This window comes from Capsella rubella, unplaced genomic scaffold (assembly GCF_000375325.1).
Source record: "Capsella rubella cultivar Monte Gargano unplaced genomic scaffold, Caprub1_0 scaffold_1, whole genome shotgun sequence".
Classification (NCBI taxonomy): Eukaryota; Viridiplantae; Streptophyta; class Magnoliopsida; order Brassicales; family Brassicaceae; genus Capsella; species Capsella rubella.
In genome coordinates this window covers 12,474,219-12,486,936 of record NW_006238923.1, presented here as the reverse complement: position 1 = coordinate 12,486,936, position 12,718 = coordinate 12,474,219, and the positions used below count along the sequence as shown (strand labels likewise).

At 30.6% G+C, this 12,718-nt stretch overlaps 1 long non-coding RNA gene and 1 pseudogene across 1 annotated transcript; one reads left to right on the top strand and one right to left on the bottom strand.

Moving 5' to 3' along the window:
• Positions 1-5,889: 5,889 nt before the first annotated feature.
• On the bottom strand, positions 5,890-8,267 carry LOC17899671 (annotated as a pseudogene).
• A 1,934-nt stretch (positions 8,268-10,201) lies between these two features.
• On the top strand, positions 10,202-11,199 carry LOC111832634. Its single transcript, XR_002835542.1, has 2 exons — positions 10,202-10,249; positions 10,522-11,199. It is a non-coding gene; the product is annotated as an uncharacterized LOC111832634 (long non-coding RNA).
• Positions 11,200-12,718: the final 1,519 nt, after the last annotated feature.

Sequence of the window (12,718 nt, the reverse complement as noted above, 5' to 3'; positions counted from 1 at the left end):
AAAGAAAAAAATATATGTACAACATCTACATAAGATAGAAAATTTTAGATAATAGTTCAAACCCGTTATAAATAAAACTAATATGTTTACAACTAAAAATGAGCATGAACTTTGATTTCTCAAGTATCCAAACTAAAATTTTTATTAGCTTAATCCGGTTCTTTAATTAAAGAAAATAAAATTTTTAAAAAGTTTCAGAAAATTATAAATTTTATTTTTTTAACAAGTTTAAAATGTGATAAATATTAAAACTTTAAAAAGCTGAAAATTATGATATTTTATTTAAGTTTTATAGAATATTAAAATAATGAAAAATATTTAAACTCTACAAAAACAAAAATTATTATTAATATTTTAAATCTACAAATATTTAAAATATAATAATATTGTACATAAATATTATTATATTTTCTGCGGGTTGTCTATATTTAAAATCTTTTACTGGTTAAGTTAAAATATAATTTTTTTTACAACAAAATTGTGTCGCGATGTACCGCGGGTTTACCACATATATCTATGAATCTACTTATAATACAAATTTATAAAATTGTATTAAATTAAATGAAATAAACATATACAAAACTAAATTATATAAACCAACTACGAAAATGAACATCAAAGATATATATATTAAATTATGGACCCGTGGTGTACCACGGGATAAATCCTAGTGTTAATATTAATTATACTACAATAATCAATTAATTATTTTAATTGTAGTTATTCTCCCGACGTTGATATTGTGTTATGTTATTACAAAAATGATTGAGAAGCGTAGATTGAGTGTAGATACTAGAATATACACATAACTTAAAATACAGTAAAACTTCTATAAATTAATACTCGATAAATTAATAATCTCTATAAATTAATAAATTTCTCCGGTCCCAAGTTGGGACCAGTGTAATTTTAGACACATTTCGATAAAATAATAAGATAATAATTTTTTGAAAATCCTTTGTAAATATATGGTCCCATCAATATTATAAATTAATAATTAGGTAAAATTTTCAAAATATATGTATATATAGACAAATTAGTTTTTGTTAGATTTTATTTCTAATATTTTACTATATGAAAAATAGTTAGCATTCTCTTTTAATACATAATAATTATTGTTTTATTTGTAATTGATTATATAAAATACTAATTATCATGATTAAATCTTATTTTTAAATATTGTTTTGAAAATATTTTCCAAATTAGGAATATCTCTCTATAAATTAATAATTATTAATTTATCGATAAATTAATACCTCTATAAATTAATAGATTTTCATGGTCCCAACATTATTAATTTATAGAGGTTTTACTGTATGTAGATACTAGAATATACACATAACTTAAAAAAAAAATCTTATTGTTATTTTTAGTGTGGGGTAGTAACTTAAAATATGTATTTTAGATATATTAATCTATCAACAAACTGACCTAAATAATAATATTATAGATACTAGAATATACACATACTTACCTGTCTATGCACAAATATACTGTTAATATGCACATAAATAATATACTGTTAATATGCACATAAATAACCCTTACTTAAAAGTTCATTATAATTTAAATTAACATTCATATAAAAAATCAAAGAAACTCACTTACCATAAACATTAAATACAATTATGTGTATAAAAATTTTAAACTATCATAGAAAGGGGTTATATGTTGGGACATATTATTAGTATAAGTTTGAAATATCATAGAGCTTTGTTTAAATCATCATTTTATAATTTTGTTAATACATCAATTCTAACTTTATATAAAATCCATATACTTATATTTATTTCAAATTTAAATGAAATATATTCAATAATGAGTTGTATTAAGTCTTATATACATAAATATATATTTTTCTTTGTCACATATAAAAATATATCTACAGATGAAAATGTATTCACTTTTTTAGCGAATCTGAGGTTCATAATATTGAAGATACTCATAATTCTTTTATTATCCATTCCATATGAATCCATTAACAATTATGTTTTTTGCAAATATAACTATATTATGATTCACAACACTATAACATTTATATCAATCACTAAAGAAACTCAATTATTTTATAACACAAAATCATGAATATTACATATAAAATTAAAAGGAAATGGAGATATGGTGTACCACAAGGTAAATCAATAGTAAATTGTTCCACGGTGTATTGTTTAATTACACAGAATATAATGATTTTAAAAAAAAACTAAAAAAATTATAAACATCAATCTTATAAAAATGCAAAATACAACGTGACATGGTTATATGGTGGGATATGTTTGAATCTACATTCATAGAAATTTAAAATATTTTAATTCAGTATTACAACACAGGTAAATCATTCCGTCCGATTATATTTTACACTTTTTATAAGATTAACCCACATACATTCAATAACGAATACTATTTATTATTGCAAAAACACAAAAACTATAAGATCTATAATAAAACTCAATCTTTTTTTAAGAAACTCAAATTATAATACAAAATCATAAAAATTATATATATATATATATATATATAAGTAAATTAAAAAATCATGGTGTACCACGGTGTAAATCGTAGTTTTGGATTAAAATCAAAGTTGTATTTTTACCTTCAAGCTTGAGCAAAACCAAAGAAAAAAATTCACAAAAAAAGTTTAAAAATATGAAGACCGGATTGTCACATTTTACGACATTTGGTATATGACCATTCGGGCTTTGTATTTCTCAACTTATTTAAATTTATTTGTTCATTTTTTCTCAAATTCTATGGAGCTAAATACAATTTTGACTAAATCAAAACAAAATAAAGATTTTTTTTAAAAAACTTAAGTGTGTATTAAGTTAAGAGCTAAAGAAATGTGACAGTTTAGATTTACCATACATATGTAATGTAAAAACATGACATATATAAATACAAGACATATACAACTATGTATGTACATAGTTAAATACAAGACATATAAAACTGTATATCCCTATATTAGTAAAAGAGAAGTACAAAAAGTGTTTACGGGTCGGGTCAATTTCAAAAAATTACCCGACATTTATAATTGGATCTTTTAAAGTTGGATAGATTAATGGGTTTGGATACATACACCGGATACTTTCCAAATCTAATTTTAGGATTGTATTATTTCCATAACTAATTATAGGATTTACTAATATTTCTCTAACTAATTTAATACAATCTATTTAAAAATATTATTCTTCTTTCACTTTTATTTGATATTATTTTTAATTTATGATATTATACTATATCTATCTTATTATTTTTGCAACCATTTTTTTGACCACCCTTACTTCTAAACAATTAACCAAAGATCATTAAGGCTAATTTTGTAATCTTGAATGTCGGGTCGGTTTTAAATCAAAATTTAAAACCCGATTTCGTTAATCGGATCTTTGAAAAACCAAAAACTATATTTACTATTTTAATCACCGAAAACCTATTAAATTCCGAATTGATATGGTAATTAAACAGATATAGAAACTTTATGAATAAATTAAACATAATATTGCATAAAAATCGGATCATAATATAACCATATATTCTTGATTTTATTTATTTGGAAACATACGTATTGATTATTCTACTTTTAAAAAGATTAATATCAAATCTGGATTTCCTATATTTATTAGTTAGAAATCGATAAACTCTAGGAAATATAAACTAATTTACTGATTCAAATAAAACTCAAAACTTACACACATATACCAAATCTAACCATTCAAATACCAAACCACAAAAAACACAGAAATGTGTTATACTATACTATAATAACTATAAAAAACAGAAAGATTATATTTCCATATCTTGAATTACAAACAATTCCTTATATTATGGTTTTTAAAGATTTTCAATCAATATCAAATCATATTAAGTAATAAAAATTAAGGATATTACTTTTCGGGGTCTAGAAAAACCCTACGGTTGGATCCGAAATCTCTATAAATACATAAAACCGACACATACACTAGAGTAGTTCTATAATCCTCACAAGTGTACTAAAGCTATCAAAGCAATATCGATATTTTTTTTCTTCAAGAGCATTATCAATTCTTGTCTAATATCATGTCGTTTGAATTTGAGTATGTCATGTAATTTATTCTGATTCTAATGGCTTTATTTTGGGTTACTTTACATTTATATTTGATAGTCTCACAAAAAATTACAAAATCTACACTATTTTTTCATGGCATATTCCCCAGCTAAATACTATATCCTCTATTTTATTCCATAATCCTAGCTTGCTCACCAAGATTTTAGATGATCACTCACGCATACCCCTCAAATTTCATTATACACTATAAATATGTTTTATTTTCAGTAGCTAAAAACACCATATCCGAAAAGCAACTCTATTATATCACAATAAAAGAGTATACTATCTTCGTTGCTTTCTTCTTCACATGGGAACTCAAGCTCTGATTGTCTTCATCAGCCTCCTTTTTCGTCAAAGCTTTCTCATCCTCTGATGGCATTTTCTTCTTCAACCAAAATTATGTACCAACCAAACATTACTAACAAACAAACAAACAAATATAACTTAATTTTTTAAAAAATTAGTTATAAAATTTTTATAAGATTAATTTTCACGTATCATTTTGTTCCATGTGTCATGTATCACATAACCTTGACTATTAATTTTAGTTTCATTATATTGATTTAGTATTAAATGCAATAAAAATACTTTTTTTATTGCAAATACACAAAAATATATATAACACTCCCTTAATTGTATTAAAAGTTAAAGTCAATCAATTTATAATACAAAATCATAAAAACATATATACAAAAACATAAAATAATAAATTGTCTCGTGGTCATGTACCACGGGTAACTTATCATATACAAGTACAAAACCGGAAATATATATACCGCAAATGATACACTATTCCCGTTGGACCTCGACTAATATGCTAAACCAATTTTAATTAGAGCATATTAATTTATAAACGATTGGAATTCTATATAAGAGAAATACGTTAAATGATGGACCCGTGGTGTACCACGGGGTAAAATCTAGTAATATAAATATCTAACAAAAATTTAACTTTTTTTTTGCGTATGTTGCAATTTGAATTTTTTTTAACGGACATATAATACTCAACTACACTCGGTTAAATATTTTGGACAATGGTTTAAAATTATTATAAGTATGACCAATACAAAAACCATTGTTACATGAGCATATTTAAAATTTCAAATAGTTTCAAAATATTATAAATAAAAGGTTCAAATATATAAAACTTTTAGAATTTAAAATATTGAAATATCTTTTTGAAGACATAATTTTTATTGATAAAATATATTATATATCAAACTATGTAAATTTTAGATAATTCACGGGTAGTATCACAATTATAATGATAAAGCGAGTCACGATTAATGTTTTTTACGAAATAAATTCTGTTACGGGTTGGACTTTCAAAAAATATATTGTAAATATGTGATTTTTACGTATATTCCTACTTTTACTACAAAATGGTCAAAATGAATAATTTATCGACAAATATTATTTCGTGCTGTTAAATTTTCACTATGTTTTTAATTGTATCAAAACTCAGTATATGATTATTTACTCGGTTTTTCCTTTATTATTTTATTTAAACTTATTATACAAATATATGATTTACCGTAATCGACTGCGCTCTAAGAAAATTAAAATGTAACATATTCTAATCCGTTAAAAATTATATATATATAATTATTTCCCCCGCGCTACAGCGCGGATCCGAACCTAGTACTGTCGAGTAAATAAATAGGGCGAAAACAATCCCTTACATATTTGTATATATCATTTCTTACAATAAGAGGAATTGACCCATCAAGATACTTAACCATTAAGACAACAACTCACGAATGCATAATGTGGAACAAAATACTAATCCATAATGGTGGAAAACTACTTTTTGCGGACATCGGTTTTTACAATTGGAGCAAATAGGCCGAGACATATTGTTCGGCAGAAGACGTACCTTTTTACTGAAGAAGTACCAAGATGAACCAGACTTCATGTACAAGTCCTTCCCAATTAAGCATTCAACGTGTAGAGTGACACAACAGTACTCATCACATATATAAAACCGGTCTCTCGGATTTATTTTTGTCTCGCAAACTTCACACCAATACGTCACGGTACTTGTCTCCTTCCCATAAGTAAGAGCAAGCATATGGCTATCATGCTTATACCTAACGTATTGAGGTAAAGTAGCACATTTGAAACACAAAGCAAAGTCACACTCAATGCAATTGAATGTTTCATTTGTAATAGGAGGTTGTGAAATCTCATCGCAAAGTGAACATATTCTCCACTCCCCTGGTTTGGATGTAAGGAATAAAGGATGCATATGACTTTCATGGACCAAAGGCTCAGAAATTATGGCGCATTGCACGTGTAGCTTAAAATATAAACATTCTTCTTCACTACAGCTATAGAAGAAACCAGCTGTGCATAACCAAGGACAAGCTGAACATGATTTTGTGAGGCTCATAACACCGTCGTTTCCTCCCACTAGTGTGAGTAAATGAGGATGTATCGGGTGATGTAATTTGCGAGGGAAACTTGCACATGCTTCGTGGAGAATGAAATCACATTGCATACATGAGTAGATATTACCGTAGTAGATTGGCGTGATGCATGCTTGACACTGCTTATTCTCATCGTAATCTCTGTATGTGTTCTCATCAAGTCTCAAATGATGATGTTGATGACTAAAATGTTGTATGATTCCATCGCTTATCCTCACAAACGGCTCAACTTCTTCGATGTCTTCTTCTGGCTCTCCTTCAAGTTCCTTACCATCCCACACATTTCCTTGTGTTGCACATCTTGAATGAACCCCATACGGACAACCGTCCTTGATGCAAGAATAGCCCCCGTAATCATTGTCGATCTTTATGCGACAAACACCACAAGACCAATCTCCTTGTTCAAAAGAAGGGGTAAAAGAGATACGATGAGGATGGCGAGATATCCTTATAACACGTGGTAAGCTGATACAGCTTTGATGGACTACAAAGTCACAAGGGGGACATATATAAAAAGGACAGCTTGTATGTGACAAGGCGCAAACACTGCAAATTACGGAAGTGTTTCTTGGAAACAGAGCAAGTGTATGCTCATGCCACTTCGGATAATCCACAGACAAGACTCGCGGTTTCTCCACACAAGCTATATTCATAGCATAATCGCAGGCCAAGCAATAATAAAATAGCTTCAAAAGATCTTCATCACAGCAATAACATTCCCTTGTTGTATACCCTTTCAGCAAAACAAGCTTAAGAGAATGTTTTGGGTGAAGAGGGTGTTTGATTTCACCTGCAGCCTTGTTATATTCTTTATGGTTCTCCCCATTGCAACTTAGGCAGCGAAAATGCATAGCAGCAGCTTCTTCTCCTTGTAACATAAACTTCTCCCAGTTTAGAGGGAGGCAGTCCCACTTGTTAGGGATCCTCCAAGAGACTTCTTCATCCACATGGAATTTTCCTTCTTTCAAACAAACTTCTACTTGAGGGCACACATAAGTTAGATTCTTCCACTCTAAACTCATAGAAGCTACGAGGGACAATATTTGATGAATCAGTAATAAAAGCTCTGGGACGGGCTCAAGGCCGAATACTTTGTGAAAGAGTGGTTTGTACTCGAAATACATATACCTTGAGAAGATGCGAGAGTGTAACTTTTGAGAAATGAGTGATATGGCATTTCTTAAAGGCCCCGGCTGGGAATCCAAATCCATAGAGTTGAAGAGAGATATGGTTTGCGTAACGAGTGACATCAACTCCGACTCCGGCTTCGGCTGCGAGTCGAAATCTATTGATCTCACTAGATAAACTATTTGAGTGATTTCTGACACAATTCTCAAATCATGATCTGTTTTCCAATACTTAGTGTCGATGAGAGGCAGTAACTGATGAGTAATGAGTGATATGAGCTTCGCCTCGGGCTCCTGTTCAGCTTCTTGCTCCGAACAAGTAAAAGTGACGAAATTGATCAATTGAGTAATAAGTGACACGAGCTCTGAATCCGTATCCATTGAGTAGGCGAAAGAGAATATTTGAGTGCTGAGAGACATGAGCTCTGGATCCGATTCAGTAGAGCCGATTAGAGATATCATTTGAGTAATGAGTGACACGAACGGAGATTCTGGTATAGAGTTGGCGACATATATTATTTGCTTGATGAGTGAAATGAGCTTCGACTCCGGTTTCGGCTGCGAGTCCAAATCCATTGATCTGATGAGAGATATTAGGTGACTAAAAAGTTCTACGAACTTTGATGGTTGTAGCTTCGAAAACCAAGCCCAATCCGAATCCAAACCCTCATAGCTAAAGAAAGATATCATTTGAGAAATGGCTGTCACGAGCTCTGACTCCGAATCCATAGTGTTGCCTAAGGAAATGATTTGACTGATTTGTATCCCCAAAAACAAAACAAAAAAAGATACAGACAAAGAAACAAAATGAGGCGATTGAGTATACGAAATTTGCTGCTCTCTCTGAAAATTGTTAAAACAGAGTGCTCAAGAGAGAATAAAAAACAAAGAAAAAGACAAAAAGAACAAAGCTGTCCGAATTCAAAGTCAATGACCATCTTTTTTTTTTTTTTTTTGTTTGGTCGGCAATTCAAAGTCAATGACTAGATTCCTTACTTTCTAATTTCTATATTACCAAGGCTTGTTTGAAAAATTCTTAAGCGTTAGCTGTCGGGTATTGGGTTGGGGTGGGATTATTAAGAATTTTATCAGAAACTTTTTTTTTTTTTTATCGACTTTAAATTTATTAAATTTTATAAATTACGAAGAGGGAATTTCAAAAATACTACTTTTTAAAAATATCCAATTTTCAAATTTAACAAAAAAAAAACATTAAAAATGTTGAAATTCATCAAAATATGTGTGTAAACTTATAAATATATAATAATTATAAAATATTTGTATTGAATCTTCCAGTAGTAGTTATTATAAACCATATAAAACATTATAATTTTTCGTATTTAAATATGAGTATTTTTTAAAATGGATAGATTAAAGTGGTAATTTTGAAAAGGGTACACCTTTCTAAAAAATTATCAATGATGAAAACTATATAATTTTACCATGGAAAATTCTTGAGAATTTTTGAGAAATACCCCTACTGGTGTACTCTTTTTTAAAAATACCCTTTTTATATATCCATTTTCAAAAATACCTCAATATAAATATGAAAAATTATAAAATTTTATATGGATTATAAGGTACTTCTATATAATAACTACTACTGGTAGATCCAATACAAATATTTTATAATGTTTTAAAAGGTTTTAAATCATTTTTACAAGTTTTATAAGGTTTTTAAAAGGTTTTCATAAGTTATTTTTACGGTATTTATAAAAGTTATATAAAATTTTATACACATACGAAATTAATTTGTATGCATATTTATAAGCTTAGACACATATTTGGATATATTTCAACATTTTTAGTGGTTATTTTTATAATGTTTGAAAAGAGAGTATTTTTAAAAAGTGGTACTTGAAAAGAGATATTTTTGAAATTTCCCCAAAGTTCTTTCTAACGCTATTAGATTCACTATTGATAACAGCTTCAATTGAGCATTATTAGAAATCTCTTATAAACTTGACATTTTTAAACTGAATTATTATTTAGGACTTGAATAATAGACCTCTTAGCATAAAACATTACTAAATCTTTGTCGATCAATGGGACCAAGGGGCTTCAACAAGAAACTAATTTTTTAAATAGAAAAATTTATATAATATTTAAATACAATTTATTAGTTGTAACCTGCTTTTAACCTATTAGAAACTTTGGCCGTGAATGGTAACACATCAAATGCGGTTTTCAAAGCATTTTTTCAAAATAAATGTTATATGTCACCAATCATGTATTTTTTTTATAAAGTGTGCTTTTCGAAAAAGAAGAAAAAGTTGGTTACTAGTCTCTTGATATAAATGTTTTTTTTACTATTCACAAATTTATTTTGTCCCGCAAGTTCTTTATTTTACCAATCAAACATTATTTTGTACCGCTTATTATGTAGAAACCGCACTTGTCCCGCAAATATTTTGTCTCGCAGTTGCACCGTACCGCTCTTAAAAAACGCTTTTCCCGCATTACCAATTACGCTGTTACCATTCGGACCCTTTGAATTAAAAAGATTAGCCTGTGAGTTCGCCATAGCCGCCGAGACCCCAAGTTTTCACTTTGCTTCACCCCCCCCCCCCCCGGTGGTCGGCGCTCCTCACTGCTGCCGTAAGATGGTATCCTCGTATTCTGTTTTTAGCTGTTGGTTTTTGTGTCTGTTTTGGCTAGATCTAGTTTGGTTCGGTGAAGAAGTAGGTTCTGCCATGGCATATCGGCATGGTTTATTGGTTTCCTTTCTCCGTTCTACTATGGCTTGATTGATTTGCTTTAGATTGTGTATGAGGTTTGAATCGATAGAGGCTGTCCTGTTAGTGGGAGTTGATACTGAATCTTTGCTCTACCTCTACTTTGAATCCTCTTGTTTGTTCGTGGTTGTGATTTGGTCTAGGTTCGATCTTGGTGTGGGTCATTTTGATGGCATTTGTTGCTGAGTCACCTACTAGGAGCAGTGGAATCATTTGGTTCTAGTTAAACCAGTGGAATCCGTCTATAGTTCTTCTCTTGCGAGGGCGTCGTCAGCTTTATGTCTGTAGGTGTGCTGAAGCTGTTTCAGCGAGTGTCCGTGCGTAAGAATTGTTGATCTTGGTTGGCTTATCTCCCCCGTCGATTACAAGGATTTTTCCTTGTCCCTAGTATATCTTGCTCTCTCCATCTGACTAGTGAGGTGTGATGGTTGTTGTATTTGAGTCTCTGGTATTGGTTGTTTCTTGCTTTCCTCCTTGTCGGTTTGCTTCTGCTTTGACATCGGTGGGAGGTCTTCCGATCTTTGTGGGGCTTCCGACGTTCACATGTTCTATAAGGAAGCTTGGTGAGAGTCTATGTTTCCCTTGCTCAATTATAGTGCTTAGGTTTCAATTCCTCCTTAATAATTGCTCCTCTTTCGATGTTTGTGTATGGTTGGTAATTTAAGTTCCCTGTATGTGGGGTTTTAATTTCCCTTTTGTGGGTTTAAGTTTCTGGAGACATCTTGTTCGTCTGCCAGCTTAAGAGATGTCAACTTGTATTCCACTTTGGTTTAAATCAAAATTCAGATGACAAAAAAAAAAGAACAATTTATTACCTGCCATTAAGACTTGCAAGTTACAGAGGATAATATAGAAAAAATTATATAAAACTTTTATTAGGAAAAATGTCAAAAAACAATGAACTTTCAGATTTAAGTCATTTAAGATATTCCGTCCATTCAATTAAAAACTTAAAGTTTATAAAAATATTTTTTTTTAAATATGAATAAGAAAATATCTTCAAAACTCTATTTAATCATTTTATGAATAAGAAAATATCACTTAATCACAGTTTACGTAATGACACTCTCCTGGTGTCGGTCAACATCTACACTCTAGAACACATCCAATGACGATCTCATACATCAGAGAACCCTAAAATCACCACCACATTATCTCCCACGATGACACAACCAAATAAAAGCCACACGAGACCATACAAACACAAGAAAACATCACAAAACACACAACCTTAATGCTTAGATAAGCCATGGTCACTCACTCACCTTGATACGGATTGAAAGGAAGAAGGAAAACGACCAGGAACACACCACATAATCCCCTTCTCACCCCAACAGCCACAAACTCAGTCGTTCCTTGATAGAACACCCAAGAAACTGCCACATAAACCTCCAAAACCCCTTACAAGCCTCTCTACTCTTTCTCTCCACTTCACAAAGCGATAAAACTCCCAAATGAAGAGAGAACGGTTGATTACATGTTTAAGTCAAGTTTTAGGGCTTCTCTTAAACCGACACCTTTAAACCAGCAATTAAGCCTAAACTGCCCAAACCACCAAAATTAGTGGTGCCGACCGACAACCTGTAACGCCCTGACCGTCAATCTCTCAGTAAACCCCATTTTCACTCTTAGTCCATGGGTCCATCTCTCTTAATGGGCCTCACGTCCTCTCACTAGGCCCATGAGCCCATCCTTATATGACGGCCCGTTTTCTATGTCCGGGATGTTTGAATACTTTTTTATCGACCCTGCAAATTATTACATGATTTTTCCTTGTGTTTTGTCCTCATTCATACAGTTCTGACAACCATTTCCCGGAAGGTCACCCATCCTTTGACTACTCCAACATAAGCACGATTAACTGGGGTGTTCTGCAAACTGGAGTCTCAAAAACGGTTTATAATAACTTTGTAAAATTCCAGTTTACGGAGAAGTTTAAATGAATTGATTTGGTCACCTATATCACCAAAGTGCACTTGCTCTAAAATGAAGAATTTCTACATTTAAATAGATATGCGAGAAACTTCATATAGAAAGACTTTATATACAACATCGACAACTCAGAAGTTTGCCCAAAACAATTTAGATATATAGTCTTTGATTATTTTATTTTTAGGTTTGAAGGGAGACGATCCCATACCTTTTTAGAGTAAAGAACTTATGAAACCTTTTTGTTGCTATCTCGATCTAAGGGTTTCCAAAGTCAATGTAGAAAAGAGTGGTAGTAGGCATATAGTGTTGTTCTTTTACCTCACTCACTCTTTAATTCATTCCACTCTCTTCCCTCTACTTCTCTTTAAGTCTTTCTATATGAAGTAGCTCGCATATCTATTTAAGCTT